The sequence below is a fragment of the Notamacropus eugenii genome, chromosome 4 (assembly GCF_028372415.1).
Source record: "Notamacropus eugenii isolate mMacEug1 chromosome 4, mMacEug1.pri_v2, whole genome shotgun sequence".
NCBI classification, from domain to species: Eukaryota; Metazoa; Chordata; class Mammalia; order Diprotodontia; family Macropodidae; genus Notamacropus; species Notamacropus eugenii.
Window position 1 is genome coordinate 448,993,091 of NC_092875.1, and position 24,776 is coordinate 449,017,866.

Consider the following 24,776-nt stretch of genomic DNA (forward strand, 5'->3'; position numbering starts at 1 on the left):
GGTAGCTTCCTATTTTAACTAATTCTTCTTACTAAGTAGGTCCTAAGTTCAATCATTCCTATGCTGAAGAAGTGAATGTGCTATCAACCTGTAAAGTCAACAAATTTTTAAATTATAGTTTTAAAGAACTGATATTTTAAATTTTCACACACTATATTTCGGTGTTCTGAGACAAAGCCCTAGTCACCCTACCTTAGTTACAGCTCTTATGATTCCATGTACTCCACAACAGCTTACATCTTGGTCCCCCTAGAATTTAGTGCCATTTCCCTCTATCTATTATTACCAGTTAAAATAAATGCAGCTAAAGTAAATATATAGATACTCACAAATACATACATATATATGCATATATATAATTTATATAGCTATAGGACAGAGAGATAGAGTGTATATATGGAAAAGGAGGTAATTCAGCTAATCTACGTCAATATACCTCATGCAAAACAACTGATGCATGCTAGCAAACTTAAGTCATATACCTGGTGATATGTCAAATGTTTTGACCTTGAGGCTGCAATTAATCATGAAATGAATAGGAATGAATGTGGTTATCCCAATCAAGGAGATGAGGTCTCTTTGGGATGTGTGGCAAAAACAGGGTAGCAGTTGCTGCAATAGCCCAAACAAGGTCACTTATCTGACTGAAGCAACAATCCCCCTGGGTTGACCTGTTAGATGATGGTTTCAGAGGCAACTTTCTCAGAAAAGGAGAGAAGGAAGCCAAGAGAAAGAGAGGGAGGATTTATAATAAGAGAACCCACATTCAAACTTAGTGCCATTAATGAAGTACTTTGGACAAATAATTTTAGTCTTTTTTAATCCAAATTTGCTTATCTGTTTAAAAAAAAAAAAAGACTGAGATGATCTCTAATGTCCCTTACAAGTCTCTAACCTGATGACTTCTCTGTGGTACAGCAACAAGGTCAACCTGTTGGCATTTGGTGTGGCTTCTCCTGGGTTCTGACATCTGTGTTTCCGTGTTTTATATGTCCCTGAGGACATCTTCTTTGCTGTTATGCAGCAAGTTGCAGTCTTTGGCACAAAGAATATTAGTTGATTGGGTGATCATCAACCAATCAATCAACAGGCATTTGAGTGCTGACTATATTCTCTTGGGGGTGCCTGTGTCAGAAGTAGCAAAACAGATGAAAAATCTTCAAAAGTTCAGACACCTATTTTCTTTCCCTTGATCTTGTTACAAAATGTCATTTTCTTTTACCCTCCCTCTCACTCCCTAACCCTCTAGGACCAATTAATTTCATCAATGAGCAGACACAAATCAACACAAATTTTCTTTTCATTTTCCTTTTTTACATCACAGACCACAAGAATCACTTTATTATCATAGAAAAGAGAATATGCATATTCAAATGATATGCCAGGGTAATAAAATTAGAAATACTATAAAATTTTAAATATTTATCATTCAACCACAATCACAAATCATTCTAAAGTACACTAGAAAACACATCAGATCATTATAAATGCACTTAATTTCCATGACTTCATTCAGGAATAATTTCAACTGGTTGGCCCCTCCAGCAGCTCTGAAATGCTTCACTTCTATAAAATATTTTATTTGCTCAGTACATCACAGAAGTACAGCTGATGGGGAGCTTGGGTGCAAGTGCTTGGACCCCAATTCTAAAAATCACATTTCTCTCTAAAAATTACATTTCTCCCTAGCCTCACAACACTGTCCCAGGCAGTTTCTTCCCAGCCCAAGAACAGCCTGACCCAGCAACAACCTTTATCTCCCTTCCTGATACAGTAGCCAGCTCCACCTATAGAACTTATTAGTCTGAACCGACTAAACACTGGGTCATAACGATATTTACTACTCAATGACCAGTCATGTATTCTAGACTTAGACATATGTATACTCCCTCACATTTATCCAGTCTAACAAGACATTGGTGAGAGCAGCATGGTATTGCTTAGTCAGTCCTGACAGTTAGTTCACTTAGTGACATTTCAGGCCTAAAACCACACTTCTAGGTAGCACCCCCTTGGACTATTTCCCATGAACTCTGGGTAAAATAACTGTACAGAAGATACCAAAAGTGTAAGTTCCTTTAAGAACTAATCACTCCTTAATTACTCCCTAATCACCTAATTAGCATATTTGGCACATTTTTTACTATAGAATATCCTATATAAATTTTACCTGTGCTCCTCTAAGGTTGCAGGTTCCCTAAGAACTCTTGCCCACTGAAAGACATAATAAATCTTTACCTTGACCTCAACAACGCTTGAGTCCATGAATCCTTCTCCAGACAGCCCACGTAGGGAATTCCAGTCTTGGAGTTCTTGTGTACCACCCATCCCTTTCCAGCCCTCATCACAGCCATGAACTCCCTCAGCTCCCCTCTTCCTCATCTCCTATCACTCAGGTGCCTTCTGTCACTTTGTTCTCCTTCACTCCTTACTCTTTACCAAGGCCAACTCCTCTACCTGTTCCATTCCATTCCATTCTACTCCATTCCATTCCATCTCCTTCATCAGACTGGCCCCTCAATCATCTTCATTTATCTTAAATCTCTTTTTCTCTGCTGGCTCTTTTCTACTGCTCACAAGCATGCTCATCTTTCCATTCTTACTATCATCCTATATCTCACTCTTGGTAGCTCAATTCCTTGAAAAGGCCATCTGCAATAGGGGCCTCCACTTTCTCTCCTCTTACTCCTTTCTTAAGCCATTGCACCAAAATGACTCTCTCCAAGTCACTAGTAAGCTCTTAACTGCAAAATCCAATGGCCTTTTCTCAGTCCTCATTCTCCTTGATCTCTCTGCAGCCTTTGACACTTTTGATCACTTTCACCTACTTGATATTCTCTTTTCTCTAGGTTTTCAGGATACTACTCTTTCCTGGTTTTCCTCCTATCCTGGATCCTCCTCTAGATCATGCCCACCAACAGAGGTGTCCCTCCAGTTCTATCCTGAGACATTTCTTCTTCTCTCTCTTTACTGCTTCACATGGAGATCTCATCAGCTCTCATGCATTTAAATTACCATCTCTATATCCAGATAATGCTGAAATCTTACCTTTTCTTCCTCAATCTCTCTGCTGACCTCCAATCTTGCCTCTCAAAACTGCCTTTCAGATATTTCAAATTGGATATCCAATAGACATCTTAAACTTAATATGTCCAAAAAACAAATTATTATTTTTCCCACTAAACCTTTCCCCCTCCTACCTATAACTATAAACTCCCTGTTCTTCAAGGCTCACAACCTAGAGAGTCATCCTGGACTCCTTACTATCTCTCACCCCCAATATCAAAGCTGTTGCCCAAAGCCTGTTGAATTCACCTCTGCAACATCTCTTGAATATGCCCCATTCTCTCCTCTTATACTGCCACCACCTTGGTACAAGCCTTATCACCTCATGCTTGGACTACTGCAATGGCCACTGTATTTGCCTGCCTCAAATCTCTCCTTGCTCCAATCCATTATCCTTTTAATTGCTAGTGATTTTCCTAAAATGCAGGTCTGATGATGTCACACACACACACACACACACACACACACACACACACACTCACACACACTCACACACACACACACCCTCCTACATGTCCATCCTAAAGTCTCCTGGCTTCCTATCACGTATAGGAGCATGTGCTGTACTTTGGCATTCAGAAACCTCCATAACCTAGCTCCCTGCTTCCTCTCCAATCTTCTTCTACCTTACTCCTCAACAACTACTCTTCAATCCAGTGACAATGGCCTCCTGACATGAACAAAACATTCTATCTCTCAGCTCTGTCCATTTTCTATCGATGTCCCCCATGCCTGGAACACTCTCCCTTCTCTGTTCCAACTGTGGACCTCCTACCATCACATCTACAGAAAGCCTTCCCCCACCCCTCTTAATTCCAGAGCCTTCCCCTAGTTAATTACTTTCTATTTATCCTGCACACAGCTTGCTTTGCATATATTTGCATGTTATCTCTCCTATTACATTGAAAGTTCCCTGAGGGCAGGGAATGTCTTTTGTTCTTTTTGCATTGCCAGTGCTTAGCACGGTGCCTGGCACAAAGCAGGTGCTTAATCAATGTTTACCAACTGAAATAAAAGACCTGACTAAACAATGCTATAAAGCAAGTTCATTCTAAAGGTTGGGAAGATAAAACCTTCAAAAAAGAGAAAGAAGGAGGCAATTCTAAGAGAGTGAAGAGAGAGAAGTGAAAGGTTAAAATTCACTTATGTGATGCTGTATTATGACCCATACTTTTAAAAACTGGTTTGGTTTTACATATTTCCCAAGATTATGTAGCTTGCCATTATGGAAAATAATCATTATGTAAGATAACACATCTCATTTTTTTCAGCTCTTTTGGTAAGTTAAAATAATTTTTTCCCAAAAACTTTAAAACTATCTGCTAATTTTTTTTTCCATTTTATGTTTTCTATAATAGTGTTAAAAACATCTTTAAGATTAAAGAAAAAAGGTTGGGTTTATATCATATGAACAAAGAACTTCCAATTTTTTATTTTATTGTAAACCACCTACATTTCTAAATTTTGATATCATGTGACACCTGACACCAAACATATCACCTGTGCTTTTAAACATTCTAAAGAAACATACTAAACTTTCCAAGGAACTAAATTTAAATAACCACAAACGTTCTTCAAAACTGACCATAGGGAGTAATATACTTTTTGAAGAAATTTTGCAAGTGTCCTCAAAATTAAGCTACCAGAAATGATTAAAATATATTTTACTAAAGAAAATAATGAATCAATTTTAAATGACTTCTTAGAATTCATTGAAGTCTACATTACATAACAGAAACATGAAAACATTCACTGGGATCATCTGACTCAGGATTTTTTTAAAGACTTTATTGGTACAGAGCCTTCTTATCTTCAATGTAATCTACAATCTCCTCAGGACATATTAGCCTTCAAGCACCTGAGTCAAAATTTCAAACCCAAATTTGCCTTCCAGTAGCATTATAATTTATACATGGTCCAAACTACTCAGGATGTTCATGAAGTGTGAAGGTAATGAAAGCTTTTCTGGATCAATCATCTATAACTCAAGCCATGGAGGACATAATCCTTCATGCTCTCCAGTGTCAGAGGGGACAAACTGCTTGCTATAATTAGTGGCCTAACAGCAAGAAATCTGTAGGTATGCTAGAGTAGGGGCAACCACCCTGCTCTTCCACTCCTTCTACCAAGCAATGGGTGAGCTGAATGAGGGGTTCTCCTAGACATAAGCAGGGTGCAGGCACAGGCAGAAAAACCTATGCCTCTTCAGCTATCTGGACCCACAGTTCAACAGCCTTCTAGTTGTTCTCCCTGCCTCAAGCCTGTCCCCTCTCCAATCTCTCATCTACTCACTTCTCAAAATGATTTTTCTAAAGCAAAGGTCTGACCACATGATTTCACACACACACCCACACCCACACCCACACACACACACACACACACACACACACACACACACACACACACACTTTCTTTCTCTCTCTCTTTCTCTCTCTCTTTCCCTCTCTCAATAAACTCCAGTAACTCCCTATTACCCTGTAGATCAAACATAAAATCTTCATCTTGACATTTAAAAACCTTTACAGCCTAGCCCTATCCAGCCTTTCCAGTCAGTCTTCCTATACTTTATTCCCTTCTACATTTCAACAATCTTATCTTCTACACTGGCTTATTTGCTGTTACTTATCCATGAGACTCCTCCCAAATCGTAGCCTTTGTATTAGCTGAACCCTATGACAGGAATGCTCTTCCTCCTTAACTCTACCTCCTTAGTTTCCCTGACTTCCTTCAACGCTCAGCTCAACAGATCTAGAAACTGGGCATGCAATCAAAAAAACTAGAAAAAAAATTTTAAAACCTCAATTAAACACCAAATTGGAAATTCTGATAATCAAAGGAGAGACAAATAAAATTGAAAGGAAACCATTAAACTAATAAATAAAACTAAAATCTGATTTTATGAAAATAAACTATTAGTTAATCTGATTTTTAAAAAGAAAGAAGAAAACCAAATTAAGACTATCAAAAATGAAAAGTGTGAATTTACCACTGATGAAAATGAAATCAAAGCAATTATTAGGAGCTATTTTTACCCAATCTATATGCCAATAAATCTGATAAATCTAAGTGAAATGGATGAATATTTACAAAAATATAAACTGCCCAGATTAACAGAAGAACTAGAATAATTAAATAATCCTATTTTACAAAAGGAAGCTGAAAAAGCCACAAAAGAGTTCTCTAAGATAAATGCACAAGGATTAGATGGATGTACAAGCTTAAAGAACAATTAATTCCAATTCTATGTAAACTATTTTGGACAAACAGGCAAAGGAATCTTACCAAATTTCTTTTACAACACAAATACGGTGCTGACACATAAACCAAGGAGAACAAAAAATAAAACTATAGACCAATTTCCCTAATGAATATTAAGGCAAAATTTTAAACTACTACAAGGAGATTACAGCAATATAACACAAAAATCATACATTATGACCATGTGGGATTACATCAGGAAAGAGGAACTGGTTCAATATTGGGAAAACTATTAGCATAACTGACAATATCAATAATAAAACCAATAAAAATCATATGACTATGTCAGATGCAGAAAAAGTTTTTGACAAAATACAACACCCATTCCTATTAAAAACACTGGAGAGCATAGGAATAAAGGGAACTTTCCATAAAATAATAAGCAGTATCTACTTAAAACCTTCAACAAGCATTATATTCAATGGAGATAAGCATTTCCAATAAGATCAGGGGTGAAAAAAGGACGTCTATTATCACCACTGTTATTCAATATGGTACTAGAAATGTTAGCTGTAGCAATTAGACAAGATAAAGAAACTGAAGGAATTAGAATAGGCAAAGAAGAAACTAAGTTATCACTCTTTGAAGATGATATGATGATAAACTCAGAGAATCCCAGAGATTCAAGTAAAAAACTACCTGAAATAATAAACAACTTTGGCAAAGTTGCAGGTTACAAAATAAACCCGCTCAAATTTTCTGCACTTCTATATATTAGTAACAAAGCCCAACAGCAGGAGATAGAAAGAGAAATCCCATTTAAAGCTAGGGTAGACACTATAAAATATTTGGGAGTTTACCTGCCAAAACAAACCCAGGGACTATATGAACACAATTACAAGACACTTTTTGCACAAATAAAGTCAGATCTAAGTAATTGGAAAAACATCAGTTGCTTGTGGGTAGGCCAAGCCAATAAAATAAAAATGACAACTTAGTGACATACCAATTAAACTATCAGATAATTATTTTCTAGAGCTGGAGAAAATAATATCAAAATTCATCTGGAAGAACAAAAGGTCCAGAATATCAAAGGGACTAATGAAAAGAAATGCTAGGGAAGGTGGCCTAGCTCCACCAGATCTCAAAATGTATTATAAAGCAGCAATTATCAAAACCACTTGATAATGGCTAAGAAACAGAAGGGTAGACAAGTGGAATAGACTAGGTACTTAAGACACAGTAAGTAATGAATATAGCAATCTACTGTTTGATAAACCCAAGGACCCCAGCTTCTGGGATAAGAACTCACTGTTCGACAAAAATTGCTGGGAAAACTGGATAGCAGTGTGGTGGAAACTAGGCTTAGACCAATGCTTGACATCGGTCACAAGAATAAAGTCCAAATGGGTACACGATCTAGGTATAAAGATTAATACTTATAGACAAGTTGGTGGAACAAGAAATAGTGTATTTATCAGATTTATAGAGAAGGGAAGAATTTTTGACTAAAGAGATAGAGAGCATTATAAAGTGCAAGATGGAAAATTTTGATTACATTAAACTGAAAAGTTTTTGCACAACCAAACTCAATGCAACCAAGATTCGTAGGGATGCAGAAAACTGGGAAAGAATTTTTGCAGCTAGTGTCTATGATAAAGGCCTCATTTCTAGAATATATAGAGATCTGAGTCAAATGTAAAAAAATACAAGTCATTCCCCAATTGATGAATGGTCAAAGGATATGAACAGGCACTTTTCAGAGGAAGAAATTAAAGATATCTATAGTCATATGAAAAAACGCTCTAAATCACTATTGATTAGAGAGATGCAAATCAAAACAACTCTGAGGTACCACATCACACCTATCAGATTGGCAAACATGACAGAACGGGAAGATGATAAATGTTGGAGAAGATGTGGGAGAGTTTGAACACTAATTCATTGCTGATGGACCTGTGAGTGGATCCAACCATTCTGGACAGCGCTTTGGAACTATGCCCAAAGGGCTACAAAAATATGCATACCCTTTGACCCAGCAATATCGCTTCTAAGACTATATCCCCAAGAGAGCATAAAAATGGGAAAGAGTCCCACATATAAAAAAATATTTATAGCAGCACTCCTTGTGGTGGCCAAAAGCTGGAAATCAAGGGGATGCCCATCAATTGGGGAATGGCTGAATAAATTTTGGTATATGAATGCAATGGAATACTATTGTGCTATAAGAAATGATGAACAAGAAGACTTCAGAGAGGCCTAGAAAGACTGATGCTGAGTGAAAGGAGCAGAACGAGAACTTTGTGCACAGCAACTACCATAGCGTGGGAGATATTTTTCTGGTAGACTTGGAACTTCATTGCAACGCAAGGACTTAAAAAAATTCCCAATGGTCTTTTAAGTCAAAATGCCTTCCATATCCAGAGAAAGAACTGTGGAATTCAATCACAGAATGTAGTAGAACATTTTTTTGTGTGTGTATTATGTTTTGGTTTGTTATATGATTTCTCCTACAGCATGACTATAGTGAAAATGTATTTAATAGGAATGCATGCGTAGAACCTATATAAAATTGTATGCCATCTCAGGGAGGGGGTGGAAAGAAGTGGGGAGGAAGAGGGAAAAAAATCTAAGTTATATGGTAGTGATTGTAGAACAATGAAAATAAGTAAAATTAATCTAATAAAAAAATGAAAAGTGTGAATTTACCACTAATGAAAATGAAATCAAAACAATTATTAAGAGCTATTTTTACCCAATCTATATGCCAATAAATTTGACAAATCTAAGTGAAATGGATGAATATTTACAAAAATATAAACTGCCCAGATTAACAGAAGAACTAGAATAATTAAATAATCCTGTCTTAGAAAAGGAAACTGCACAAGTCATAAAAGAGTTCTCTAAGATAAATCCACAAGGATTAGCTAGATGTACAAGCTTAAAGAACAATTAATTCCAATTCTATATAAACTATTTTGGAAAAACAAGCAAAGAAATTTTACCAAATTTCTTTTACAACACAAATATGGTGCTGACACCTAAATCAGGGAGAACAAAAATAGTAAAAGAAACTATAGACCAATTTCCCTAATGAATATTAAGGTAAAATTTTAAAATACCACAAGGAGATTACTGCAATATATCACAAAAATCATACATTATGACCATGTGGGATTTACATCAGGAAAGAGGAACTGGTTCAATATTGGGAAAACTATTAGCATAATTGACAATATCAATAATAAAACCAACAAAAATCATATGACTATGTCAGATGCAGAAAAAGTTTTTGACAAAATACAGCACTCATTCCTATTAAAAACACTAAAAAAAATAGAAATACAGATTTCCTTTAAATGATATGTAGTATCTAAAACCATCAGCAAGCATTTTCTGTAATGGGGATAAGCTAGATGCCTTGCCAGTAAGATCAGGGGTGAAGTAAAGATGTCCATTATGAGTATCATTAGTCAATATTCTACTAAAAATGCTACTTATAGTAATAATAGAAGAAAAAGAAATCAAAGGAGTTAGAATAGGAAATGAGAAAACAAAATTATTATTCTTTGTGGATGATATGATCATATACTTAGAGAATCCTGGAGAATTAACTAAAAAACTAGTTGAAACAAGCAACAACTTCAGCAAAGTTGCAAGATATAAAATAAACCCACATAAATCATCATACATATGAGTTTGAAATGAACCCTTTATATTGTTACTACATAAAGTTCTGTTTATTGTAAAATTCATTAGACATTTCAGGATATGAAGGCCTAAGTCTAAGTCTAAGTCTTCCTGTAGGCTATGGCTCCATGACATAGGGTAGGAAAAATCTACTACTTCATCTAAGTTAAAAGACCATTAGCACAATGAATGCTTTTAAGAGACTACTACCCTGTGACCATCAACCAAAACTTTTCACAGAAAAAAGTCAGGTCTTTCAAGAAAATAAAACATGGACAATAAAATACTTTTTTTTTTCAACTTCCTACACTGGGCTTTCCAGGGGATCATTAAATTAATAAAAAAATAGGGCTGGAAATAATTTAGTCTAAATCCTCCACCACAGTGGTATTCCAAAGAGTCAAAGAATACAGTTAACTGATTTGAATCTGACAGACCTTTTCAAAATCACTACCAACAGTAAAATTCAATCTAGCCTTTAAAACGTTGGTAGAATAGTGAGGATGCCAAGATAGAAATAAAACAATGTCACAAACTATGCTCCAGAAACTCCTCCAGAAAGAACCAGAAGTGATCTTTTTGTAGTGAGAACAGTACCTACGTAGGGGAGCTGCCTTCTGGTTTGAGAGGCCCTGGAAAAAGGAGGAAGTTCAGAAACTAGAACTAGTAACAGCAGTGTATGGTTCATGCCCCAGCCACAGAGCAGGATATTGGTTAAAGCATGAAGATCAGCTGTAGAAATAACCAAAGCAGAACTCAGAGATCAAGGGGGTTTCCATTTGGCTGATGAAGTTGAGTCCAGCAACAGTCTACTCTTTCTCAGACCCATACCCAAGTCAGAAACTTGAAGAGCTCAGACCAAGGAGGTAGCAATAAGAGCTTTCTCTGAATCAGCATCCTACATCATCTCCAGTCATCCTGATGAATATCTGGTCACTGGATTCAGATGGCTCTGGAGGAGAAGTGAGGCTGGTGACCTGCACAGCCCTCCCTCACTCAAAACAAAGTCAAGTGCAAGTCACATCTGATGGCATGGTCTTATTTGGCAATGAAGGACGAACACAACATCTGTGAGTAGGCACTGCTGCCTGAATGGGGACCCAGCTAGCTGGGTAACTTAGCTCCTCCTCTCCTGTCTGTCTCCCCCTCCCCTTCTCCTCTCCAAAGGAGGAGAGCACTGATAGCTTGTAGATCCCCAGTCTATCCCTGAGATCCTGGAATGACATAACACTCAATAACCCAAGAAAGAAGCAACAAGACCATTCCATACCTTCCTTCTCACATGAAACCAAAAGTCAGGCAGTAATCTGGAAGAATGGACAAACAAAACTCTACCACAATGAATTATCATGGCGGCAAGGATGCTCAAGACACAAACACAGAAGAAGATGACTTCAAAACATCTGCAAGCAAAGCAGTTTGGGCAGTTTCAACTAGAATTCCTGCAAGAGATGAAGCAAAGGGTTTTTTGTTTGGTTTTAAAAGTTAAAAATGTTTTGTTTTTTAATAAATGGAAAGAGAATACTTAAGGAAAAAATTAGAATGGAAATAAGAACTATGGAAGAAAAAATTGGACAGGGAATTGACAGTTTGGCACAAGAAGTACAAAACTCTGTACAAGCAACAAACTCCCTGAAAATTAGAATGGCCCAAATAGAAGCCAATGATGCCATGAAGCAACTAATAAATTATAAAACAAAATCAAAAGTGAAAAAAATAGAAGAAAATGTAAGAAAAAATTGACCTGGAAAATAAATCAAGGAGATAATTATTGGACTCTCTGAACACCAGGACCAAAAAATATAATAATGAAAGAGCCTATACATCCTATTTCAAGAAGTCTTATGAAAAAACTGTCCAGATTTCTGGGAACCAGGGGACAAAGCAGAAACAGAAAAAAATGTCCCCAATACTTCTTCAAAAAAAAAAAAAAGAAAAAGAAAACTCTCAGGAATATCAAATAAAATCCAAAGCTTTCAAGTCAAAGAAAAAATTCTTTGCAGCAAGAAAGAAAAAAAGTAGCAAGAAGCCAAAATTAGGATCCTATAAGATTTAGCAGCCACCACTATAACAGAGAGGAATATTTAGAATGTGATATTCCAAAAAGCAATTCCATCAAACAGAGTCAATGTAGAAATCTATTTTGATTGACTAGATACGTTTGTAATAGATTCTATTTTTCTAGTATTCTCAACTGGGGCAAAGGAGAGGGTTATTGTGGGAGTTAGAAGGTGGATCACAACTTACAAAACAAATATAATATTACAAAAACAACAACAGTGAAATGCTATCAGCATAATTTCCTGCCAAGATGGCTGCCTGAAAAAGACAGACCTCCTAGCTCCTACGTACCTATTCCAACAAAACTCCAAAGTTCACATCAGTCCAAAGAAATCCAATGAGAAACTAGACTTAGTTGTTTATTCCATTGCAGAACTGCACAAAGAATCAGCTAGAAGCCCAATGAGAGCTTCTTCAATGAAATTAATGCCAATACTACATAGCCTCCCCATCTAATAGGGGACATGTACCCTACAAGGTTTGGTGTCCAAAGTCAAGAAGATGTGAAGAGCTCTCACGAGAAAATCCCAGGGTGCTCAGAAAGTATCAGAATAGGGATCTTAGAAGCCTCAGCAAGCAGGATCTCAAATGTTAATCCCAAGATACAGAGTCAGTGCAAGAACACAAGGGACCAGACCAAGTAGGTATAACCATACCACCCAAAAGTACAGCAGGAAGTAGAGCCCAACTCTGGCTGGAGAGAAGAAAATCACAGAAAACACCTAATACAAAATAAAAATTGTACAAATCTAGAATTTCTTCATTGAAGCTGTTCTGTAACAACTACAAAGACTTAAAGAAAAAAATATTTTGTAAGGACTGCACGAATACTTAGAAAAAATGAAGAGATTAACAATGAAATAAAAACTCTGAAGGAAAAAATTAAAAGAATAGGAAATTGTATCCAGGAAATGGGCTCTCTGACAACTAGAACAAACCAAACAGAAATCAAAGAGAGAGCAAGAAATATCAGAACAAAATGAAAAGATTAAAAAAGAGAGAAGAAAATAAAAGATCTAATAATAACTTTCCTGGAAAATAATTAAGAAGTGATAATTTAAGAATCACTGGATTCCCTCTTACTCTGAGAGTGCTGTGCCTCCACGGATGACATCTCCTATCTCAAAAGAAGAGAAGTGGGAACACTGAGAATGACGGGAAACTGGTATCCAGAGGTAGAAAGACATGGACCAAGAGAGGAGACTTCATGGAAAATGTGAAAGAAAATGATTACAGGAAAGACAAGACTTAGGGAAATTTCCATTCTACTAAGGTAATGTTCATGTCCTCACTAACTCCTACAGGATTTGATGCCAAATTAAGGACGCAAAAAAAAAAAAATAGGGAGGGATAAAAACTTACAAAGTAATAACATAGAAAATATTTAGAAGAGGAAACTCAAACTTGGTACTTCAGAAGCTTTACCTCCATTAGAAGCACAAACAAACTAAAGTAGGAATAAATAAGCATAAATATCATGAATCAAAAAATTAAAGTTTAGAATAAACAGTAAGGTTGAAAAGAACAAGTTAAAGAAATCTTTTCTAGAAAAAAGGTGCAAAAATATTTTTTAAAAAAGAAGTTGAAGGAAAGGAGAGATGGGGAATTTTTAATAACTAAATGGGAAAGGAAAGGATAGGAAAGAGGAGAAGAATTAGATAAATAAAAGGAAGAAAGAAAAATCAATAAAGAAGGTAGGGTTTGAGGTGAAAAATGAGTAAAGAAGAGGATTACATTAAGATAGATTAAGAAGCAATGAATTTCCTGAAAACTATGGTTTTTAAAAAAGTCTGAACATCATTTTTCAAGAAGCCTTAAATGAAACTGCTCAGATCTGGTAGAAATCAAGGACAAACTACAGACAGAAAGAATTCACTGATGATCTCCTAAAAAGAACCTTAAAATGAAGTCTCAGAAATGCCCACAAATGTGATCACCCAAATCTAAAGCTCAAAGGAAAAAAAATACCCTAAGCATACAGAAAGAAGTAATTCAAGCACCAAGGAACAAAAGTCAGAATCACACAAGACCTGACAGCTATAATCACAAACAAGAGGAGATATTGGAACACAATATTCCAAAAGGCAAATGGTGAAAGCTTGCCACCAAGAAAAACTTAGTCCACTCTACAGTCCAAAAAAACAAAAACAAAAACCTTTAATGAAACAGAACTTTCAAGCATTGCTGATAAAAAGACAAGAATTAATTAGGACCTCTGAAATACAAACGCAAACATCCAAAGAAACACAGAAAAATAAATTTATTTGAGCAATTGTAAGAAATAATATATCCATTTCAATGGAGGGAGAAGAAAACAAATGTCCCTTTAGAAGCTTCATATTTTTTAAGGGTATTAACGGAGTTAAATAAGAAAAACAGAGGTCCTAGCAGTAGATGAGGTCTGTTCTGAGGGTTTCAGGAGAGGAAAGATAAGGGATAAAGGAATATACTAAGAAAGTAGAACTTGCTATTCCTATAGTTAGACTGCATGAAGAGTATACAAACATGGAGGAAGGGAGGAGAATGGGCACCTGATGAACTTCACTCTTATCTGAAATAGACAAAGGAGGGTTGAAAACACACACATACACACACACACACACACACACACACACACACACACAGAATTTAGTACTGAAATACCTCAAATTCAGCTTGGAACATTGCATTAGCCTATTACTGGCTGGTTGGTGTCCTTACATCATGTCTCAACCCATTCCAATCTATCCTGCACTCATTTGCCAAAGTAACCTTCCTAAAGCACAGGTCTGCCCATGTCACACACACACACTACACACAACACACACACACACACACATACACATACCTAACCCAGACTTGAATAAACACCCTATTACCTACAGGTTATTGTCAGTGAGTCATTTCAGTTGTGTTTGACTCTTCATGAACCCACTTAGGGTTTTCTGGGTAAAGATACCAAAGTAGTTTTGCCATTTCTTTCTCCATCACATTTTACAGATAAAAAACTGAGGCAAACAGGTTTCAGTGACTTGCCCAGGGTCATACAATTAGGAAGTATCTGGGGCCAGATTCAAAAAGATGTCTTCCAGGTAGGGGACTCTATCCACTGCTCCACCTAGCCACCATTACCTCCAGCAGCAAATATAAAATCCTCTGTTGACTTTGAAAGCCCTTTATATATAATCCAGCTCCTTCCTATCTTTCCAGTCTTCTTACACCTTACTCCTCACCATTAATCTATGATCCTGTGACTTGTTTCCTTTCTACTCCCCAAATACATTACCCTCTCTCCCAACTCTGGCATTTTCAATGACCCCATGCCTGCAACTCTTTCCCTCCTCATCTCTAGGAACTTTATTCTTCATCATTTCCACTACCTAGATTCACTAAGTTCCTTCAAGGCCCAACTCCTAAAAGATGCCTTACCCAATCCTCTTTAATCTTAGTGCCTTTCCTCTGAGATTATCTCCAATTTATCCTGCACATGTCTTGTCTGTACAGTTATTTACACATTATCTCCTCCATTAGAGGGTGAGCTCCTTGAGAGCAGACACTTGGTTGGATTTTTGTTTTGCTTTTCTGGGTATCCTCAGAGCTTAAAACATTTCCTGGCACATAGTATGTGCTATAAAAGTTTGTTGACTTGGCTTACTGAGGGAGATATGAGGTGGGGAGAAGCTTGGGTGTTAAGAGGAAGTATAATCCCAGTTGTGAATAATCTCACACCCTGATAGAGAGGTGAAGTGAAGAGATATATATACACTTCTGGACACGACCATTGTATGGGTTTATTTTGTGTATATATGCCAATTTGTTACAAAAGGATTTTTTTCCTCTTTCTTCCAGCTGGAAACTTTTGAAAGTAAGAGGTAGATTTTGTTTTATACTTTTTACAAGAAAAGTAAATGGCATAAAATAGAGATTCACTGGTTTCACAGAATATCCTCTTTATGTTCTGCTGTCTGTACGGAAATGAACTCTCTTTTTTGGTGTTTAAATTCAGAACAATTTTTTTTTTTGTTACAAGTACCACTCATGGCCCTTACTTTCCACTTGTACCTCTCTCTACAGTTTGACTAAGGTTAACATGTTTATAAGACTCTACATGTAGTAGATATTCTCAGAGACAAAAATACGTATTTGCATTAAAAAAACCAGGATGACCAAAGCAATGGCGCATCATAATTTTTTAATTCATGAAATAAAGTCCTATTTCTTTTAAGTTCTGGAAACAAAATCAGTGCCAGAATCAAACTACCTGCCCGTCCTCTGAGTTAGTCATCTTGTGGTCTGTTGCCATCTTCTCTCTAAGTGAATGAGAATAATGTCTAAAATATGAGGAAAGGAAGAAACAGATGAAACGCCACGTTTGCATGGACGTTCCTTTAGTTCTCATCTTATTTTAGCCCTGTTAGTATGTAATTTTTGTACTTACAAATGTCCTCATGGATGCAGATCAAGTCACAAGAAAGGACACAGAAAACAAATGAATTCCTCCAGTTCACTGTTTTTATTTCTCGAATATTTAATTCCCAAAAGCCTTCAATCCCTTCCTATCCCTTAATCTCTCTTTATCTTTTAAATCTACACCAGTTAACTTGGGTTGGTGGATAAATGTGAATAGATGGAGCTATGAAAAATTTGACCAAAGGCCTAGCAGCAAGGTATTGTAATTAGGATGAAACTAAAGTAGAAGCAGATAACAGGGATCAGTTTACATTTCTTTAGCACTTTAAGGTTAGCCTCATGCTGAAGAGTATGGAAGTAAGCAAACAATCCTGCTTTACTCTGCTGGTGACTGGAAAAGCATGAGAGTGTTGTCCTTCATCCAAAACCTGTGCAAGCACGCTGTCATGAAACTGGCATACAATGTTGATGAGCTCTGCTGTTTTCCTCCATGTGGTCAGATGTCTTCAGTGAGGATGAAAGCAGCACCAAGGTCAGTTTCCAAACTGGTAAACTATCTAATTTGGAAAGGATACAAGCCAAGACTAAAGTGGAGGGGGAACTGGCACTTGACTTTTTGTTGACATATGATTGTGTACTCAGTGCATCCTCTGAGGCCAGGATGGAACTGAGTACACATCAATTCTCTGCTGTATGTGCTAATTTTAACCTGACAATTAACACCAAGAAAACAGAGGTTCTTCACTAGCCAGCACTGCACCATCCATATGTGGAACCAGAGGTTACAGCAAATGGAGAACTTTCAAATGCTGTCGGTCATTTCACTTACCTTGGCAGTACACTCTCCAGGGATGTCCACATGGATGATGAGGTTAATATACATATTATCAGAGCTCAGTATTTGGGAGTTTCTGGAAGTGTAGAAGAGAAAAACTTTCAGGCAGCCTTTCTAACTGAAGCTTTGCGGAGCCATCATGCTGCCTGTTCAGTTTATCAGTACTGTACCAGGAAACTGAACTGCTTCCACTTGAATTGTCTCAGGAAGATCCTGAACATTACCTGACAAGATAAGGTGTCAAACAGTGAGGCACTGAAGTCATCTCTACAGCAGAACTGCAAAGCATTCAAACTCTACTGCAGAAAGCACAACTCCAATGGGCTGGCCACATTGTTTGAATGACAAAGGCACGCTTACCTAAAAGACTATCTTATGAACAACTCCCACAGGGTAAGAGCTCTTATCTTGGTCATAAGAAGTATAAGTCAACCTATCTCTGAAGACCTTTAGTATTGATTGTGAGACATGAGAAGCACTGGCATAGGACTGCCCTCCCCACAGCATGATGTGTCTGTATCAAAGAAGGTGGTGTACTCCACGAACAAAGCAGAATTAGAGAAACTCAAAGGAAACATGAGCTGTGCAAATCCAGGGCCACTTCCACTCTATCTGTTCTAACGTACTGATCCATGCCCAGTCTGTGATGGTGCCTTTCAAACTCATATTAGACTGATCAGCCATGGCTGAACACAAACACACCTTACCCTGACTCCCATCCTGTGATGTCCCCGGTCTTCTTCAAAACAAAGGAGGAACAACCACGACAAGGTTAGTAAAGCAGTACAAGTGTTATCAACCCCATTCTAAAAGGTCAGGACTAGCCTGTTCATGGCTACCAAGGGCAGAGCCAAGGTCCAATGGACTGCCGGCCTACTGTTCCAATTATAACCACACAGCCAAAGTGAGGAAACAAGATAAGCATGTATGCTTTTTTTTGGTCTATTATATGTTCTTTTGAAATAAATATTTTCCTTCTCATTCTATGAATTTACCTATAGAGCATGTGTCAAATATTTGACGTTAACTAAATGTAACTCACAGCAACCTAAGCCTTTTGAAAGGCTATGCAATTATTTTAAAATAGACCCAAACTCTTGGTCTAGAAAATTTAAGTTAATGAGAAGGTATATATCATGGCTAATTCATATTCTATCCTTTCCTCAGTGATATAAGAGATGATGAAAGCATGAACTAGGGTGATAGCTGTATGAATGGAGAGGAGGGGACAGATTTAATCAATTATGTGTAGAGAGAATCAGCAGGATCTGGCAGCCAATTGGATATGGGGGTTGAAGGAGAGGCAAGAGTAAGAGCCCCTAGGGCCAAATCCCACCTCTGCTCCTTTAGGAACTGTCTAACAGGGAACAAGTCCCTTCTCTGAGCCTCTAGCATCACATACAAACTATTCTGTTTGGCATTAAAATCTCTTCACCCCAGCTCTCAACCTTATCTTTCCAGACTTATTATACATTATACCCATTCATCCTGGCCTTCTTGTTCCTCATGATAAATAATGAAAATAGCTAACATTTATACAGTGTTTACTAAGGGGGAAGGATAGAATGTCAAGGGAGTGGGAAAGGAATGCCTTAGACTGTCTTAATACAGCAGCCTATAGCTATTCATATAGCAGTTCCTGTGTGCAAGGCACTGTGCTAAGTGCATTACAATCAGTACTTCACTTCATCCTTACAATAACCCTGGGAGGCAGGTATTAATATTATCCCCATTTTACAGATGAAGATACTGAGACAAAACAGAGGTTAACCAGAGTTGTGGAGCTAGTAAGTATCAGAGGTCAGAGCTGAACTCACGTGTTCCTCCCTCCAGACTTAGTGCTCTGCACAGTATGGCACCACCTAGCCATGCCTCTCATCCCCATGTTTTTGCACCAGCAGTCACCTAAGCCTGGAATACACTTAATCCTCACTGCTACCTCTGAAAAATTCCTACTTTCCTTCAAGGATTAGCTCAAGTGCCACCTTCTATATGAAGCCTTCCTTAACTCCCCCATTTGCTAGTGCCTCACCACAAAATCACCTTTCATGTATTTCATATACACTGATATATGTGTGTGCATATATGTATGCATGCATGCATGTATGTATGTGTGTGCATGTATATATGTGTGTTGTTTCCCCTGATGGAGCAGAATAAGCTCCTTGAGGGCAAAGATGGCTTTTTTTCTGTCTCTGGATCCCCAGTACTGAATACTATGCGTGGCCCATGGCGGGGATTCATACTATTCATGATAATTTACAGAAAGAAAGGGAAGATGGAGTCCAAGCAAGGAACTCCAGAAAGTAGTATCTTGTTTACAGCCTGTTACTCGAGTCAATGAAGAGTTGATTATTCCAAATTTAATGAGGAAAAATAAAAACAAAACTCACTCGAGTTAAAATTTTAACTATTATATTTTCAAGTCTTAAAAGTCAACATCTATCTCAGCTGTCTAACTGGCATAAACCCCTAACATTTATTGAAAATGTAGAGGATACCCAAATTTGGAGCCATAAAAACTCTTTAAAAATGCAACCAAGAAATATGCAATATACAATCCCACCTTGAACTTTACAAAATCAAATTCTGCCTTTGAACTCCTAGCAAGGAAGAATGAGGAGTTTAAATGTATGATTTCTCCAATTTGGGTGGTTTTTCTATGAAATAAGTCAGAGTGCTATCTTTCCCTATAACAATATCTTACAGTAACATAATCTTAAAAGACCTGAAAATCATAACTGGCAGTAGTTCTGCCAAAGCTTCTACTTAATTTTTTTTTTTTAGTACATGGTACTTTGCAATCTCCAACAAGTTTTACAAATAAAAACCTAGATTCAGGCCACACTTCCGGTAATGGGACTCTGGGTAATTCACTTAACTCTTCCATGCCTTAGGCTACTTTCTAAGAGGAAAAATGACAGAAAAGACGCCAATCTGCATTGGTGAAGGAAGTTCCTCCCGAGGTTTTCTATACTAACAAAATCACAGATCCACTCAAAAGAAAAATTATGTTGTCATTAACTCTGAATTATTGCATTATCTGGAGCAGCTATGTGATGTGGTGGATAGGGCACTGGGCCTGGGGTTAGGATACCCTGAGTTCCAATCCCACCTTATTAGCTATGTGACCTTGGGCAAGTCACTTAATAATATCCGTTTGCCTCAGTTTCCTCAACTATAAAATGAGGATTATAAGAATAACTCCCTCCCAGGGTTGTTGTAAGAATCAAATTAAATAAAAATTGTAAAGCATTACGTCAATTTCAGCTAGCAGTAGCTGTTTAGTCATTTCAAGCGTATCCGACTCTCTGTGACCTCAGTTGGGGTTTTCTTGGTAAAGACATTGGCCTGATTTGCCATTTCCTTCTCCAACTCATTTTACAGATGAGGAAACTGAGGCAAACAGGAATAAATGATCTGCCAATGGTCATACAGCTAGTGTCTGAGGCCAGATTTGAACTCAGATTCTCCTGACTTCAGAGGCAGTGCTCTCTCTACTGTGTGACCCACTGGAAGAAAACTTCAGGGGAACAGAAATTAAGAGCCCCTCCATTCACTGTTCTTTTATTAATAATTTCATAAATATTTCACAAATATTTTAGTTTTGATTAGAAAAACCATTTCCACCAAGATGCTTAAAATTTAATAAGCTTTGTTTATCGTTCAGACTCTTCTGAATAAGCAGAAAAAAGGAAAAAATAATTATTTCGTCTAAATGGACCAGTGGACAGGTTTGCAAACTAGACTGGGGGGAAGGGATACACCTCTTGGTAGTGCCTGCTATGTGCCAGGCACTGTGTTAAGAGTTTTAATATTATCTCACTGGAACCTCTACTTCTTTTTCAACTTGCTGGCCAGAAATGAGTCTAGAGTAGGGATTTTCAGAAGAGAAAGGAGGTAACTTGCAGCAGTGGGAGGTTGTTCGGAGGATAGGAAGCAGCATGGAACTATGCACAGAGGCAACAGGGGGACAAGTGAACAAAGAGGGCAGAAAGATGGGCCTGACAGGAGTACAGAGAGTTAGCAGATGAGTAGGAGGAGATGACATAGGAGTTTAAAGTTGGGGTGTAGTAGGGGAAAAGCCTTGGTGGTGAGTAGGAATAACTTAAACTTATGCAAAAAACAAAAAGGACCAAGAAAAGCTATTTGAGAAGGATAACAACATGGTTATAACACAGGAAGAAAGGAAGGTTATTCCGACTGTGGTATTTTAAACTGACTCAATGGTGGATAATTTGGACAAGAAATCCTGAAAGGGAAAAAAATGCCATAATCATGAGAGAAGACATTCAAATTTTGGACAAATATTTTTTTTTTCACAAGAAATAGAGAAAAGCAGACACAGATTTTAAGAGATACTGAACGAAGAATCAGGATTTTATAGTTTTAGACCCTGAAACAAAAGGAAACAGAGAAGCAAAAATGAACCTAAAATTCATGTAAGATCTCTTATCTGAAAAACATACAAGAGAAAAGTACTCTGAATAAAAAGAAAGTATAAAGTACTAAGAAAGCATATTACATTTTTCAGGAGTTAAAGTGTTAGTGGAGAAGCAATAAACACTAACTTAGTATTTCTTTAGCATTACTAAAAGGATTTTTATAAACAAAAACTCAAAAGACAAACAACTAGATAAGAGCAAACCCAACAGATAAACAAACTCTAAATAAGTCCAGAATAAAAAACATTTTTAAAATAGAGAAGAAATAAATTGGGAACCGAAAATACTGTAGAGCCACTAAACAAAACTAAGACTGTTCTTTGAAAAGGATAACAAAATTAACACACCTTTACCCGACTTGATTTAAAAAGAAATACTGGCAATTTATTGAATCCAAAAGGCCCAAATATTAGGAATTGTATAAAACCAAGAATAAATTATAAACTGTACCTACTGTTTTTAACCATGGCCTTGTAAAGCATGGTTTTCAGAAATATCTGTATTTTCACAGGAGAAATTTCTCTCCAAGTTCTGAAACATCCAGCCACTGATAAACTGTATTTAATCATGGAAAACGCCAACTAGCACTGCAACCTTTCTCATAGTGTACAGTAATTCTTTCTGTCATTACTGAACTAAATAGCATTTAATACTGAAGAAGCTGAAGTAGGCATTTTGGCAAGTTCAACAGCTTTACCACTAGGTGGCGGAGAAACACAAGTCTTATCTGTACTCCAAGACTAGGCTAGCCCTTCAAAGGATTTGATAAGACCCATAGAATTTCCACCAGGTGTCAACCAAGAGAAGATATACTTTTTTCCCCTATGAAAGACAGACCCATTATGCTGAACACAACCGTCCAAATTAAGAACAATTCAAAAAATACTTATTAAGACTTTCAAAGTTTATTAAAGTTTGTAAATTTCGAAATTCATGAAACACTGTCCACAAAAATCTAGTGAAGCAGAAAATATAGCTATTTCAGCCTCATTTTACAGGCTCACAAGTTCAGTGACTTACACATGGTCACACAGTTAATAAGGATAGAACCCTGGGGTCTGACCTAGGTGTTGACTTTGTCTAGTACACTGGCTCCACCATATCATGTAATTTTCTACATTAATGCATTGTATCCTATCCTAGGTCAGAGGAGATACTTAGTCTCATGAACAATAAATTCATAAACAAAGATCTCTAGCTGGATGGGAATTTGAAGGTTACTTATTCCCTCATTTTGCAGACCAGAAATCTGAAGTTCATAGCACTTAAAAGACTGGCCCAAAAGTCACAAAGTAAGAAACTAGAATTTGAACTCTGGTCCTTTTCCCCCAAAAGCAGTGCTCTCCACATCATTATAAGTCTGAGTCTCTGGCCTTTAAAGAGTTCATACTTCAGCAAAATACTAATATATCCATAGACAAGATGCAGTGACAAGAAATAAGTAAGCTATCCTCAGTCATAGGTTATTTATATATTTCACAAAGTAGTCAGCAAAACTAACACTTCATCGTGACATATCTACTCAATTTATTCCACTAAAAAAATCTAAAACAGAAATGACAATGTAGAAAAGATGACCAAAGTGTACTATTATTTTGGTCATTTTTTTGCTAAATGCAGAAAATAAGAAAAAGGGAGGGAAGATTAAAATTTTAAGTTTTAAAATATTATTTTACCATTAAACTTACCTGCAAATTTAGTAAATATCCTCAGTAGCTTACTCCTTTCTTAGACTTCATTAGAGTCAAGCTTTAGTTTTGAAGACTTTTTTTTTAAAGCAAAATTGTTTCAGTCTGAGATCAGGAAATCAGGAATTTTATATTATGAAGGAAAGTCTTCATAGCTCAACTGTTTCTAAACAGAAAAAAAAATGGGAATGTGTATCTTGAAGATGTACATCCAGAATTAATATTCTTGCTGAATAATTCAAGGTTTCCAAAGCCACACTGGTGCTTTTTAAAATAAACTATGTTTAATATCATTTAATCCAGAATTAGGATTTAAAAAAAAATCATCCACACTATTTCTCCCTACAGTGTTTTGTTCTTTTTGTAAACAGAATGTCTAAGTAAACACTTGGTCTTGTGTTTTCTAAGGTTTCATTTCTTATTTAAACCAGACAATTCTTGAAGTCCTCTCAGCACTTCTTGTCAAACCCTTAAAATACGATTTGTAGGTGGTTCCTTTAAACAGGACTCTTTCTTTTAAGGAAGTGGTCAGCCCTAATTATTTGGTCGTTGGTTGTTTTTCATGGCAATGGAGGTTAGAGATGGAGAGGGCACACAGCTCTGCTTAAATTCAACTGGCCTCTCTCCTCGTCCATGGCAAGATTCTCAAAGGAAAGGCAGGATTCCTTTGACCTCCATGGAGTCAATTTCACCCTACCTCGAACAGCAACAAATACAAAGTGTCCAATCCATCCTCCCTGAATTTGTCTGTTAACCACATATTTAAAGCCTGGGTTTGTTGTCATTTTTTTATTGCAATTTCTCTTGAAATTCATCAGATCACGTTATACCGGCCCGTCCAACAGGTTTCTCCCTTCCCCCTCCCCCTCTCCTCTTTCTCCAGCAGTGCCCGGTGGGCACAGGTCAGCCCTGCCCTCCGTGCACGCCCTGGGCGAGCGGTTCAGCAGCAGCAGCCACCCTGGCCTCCTTCCGCCTGCGTCCCCTCGTGTCCCCTGCTCTGCCATTACGGCTCTATCACGGCTATTCGAATCTGCTCGGTAGTAAAGCCTCCCATCCCACTTCTGGAGTTTTACGGTAGCCTGCGCACCAATAGGAACACTCAATGAAGAGAAGTCAGGTTCAGCTCTCCGTCTACAGCAGTCTTCTTCCCTCTGTTCTACACCTACTGTACCAGAAAGGAAGAGGGACGCGAGGGAGGGGGGAGGAAAAAGGCAGCAGCAGAGCCGTGCGCATGCTCTGTGGGGTTGTTTTTCACAAAGCTGGTTTTAAAGTGAGCTGGCAAGCTGTAGCCACCCGTCTTTGTACAGAGACCACTGATCTGAGAAGCAGCAGCATCCAGTGCTGTGACTTTTTAAGAAACCTCAATGAACTATTTGTAAAGAAGGCACTGATCCTGCCTGCAAG

The 24,776-nt window shown here is 37.4% G+C and overlaps 1 long non-coding RNA gene across 3 annotated transcripts in view; it reads right to left on the bottom strand.

Annotated features, from left to right (window-relative positions):
- Window positions 1-24,548, bottom strand: part of LOC140501955 (uncharacterized) — a 79,771-nt gene extending 55,223 nt beyond the window's left edge. For all 3 annotated transcript variants that reach the window (XR_011966452.1, XR_011966451.1, XR_011966453.1), the window contains exons 1-3: window positions 24,460-24,548; window positions 23,373-23,538; window positions 17,234-17,463 (exon numbers count right to left, since the gene is read on the bottom strand). This is a non-coding gene — a long non-coding RNA (uncharacterized lncRNA). The remainder of the gene's footprint in view (window positions 1-17,233; window positions 17,464-23,372; window positions 23,539-24,459) is intronic.
- Between the last annotated feature and the right edge of the window lie 228 nt (window positions 24,549-24,776).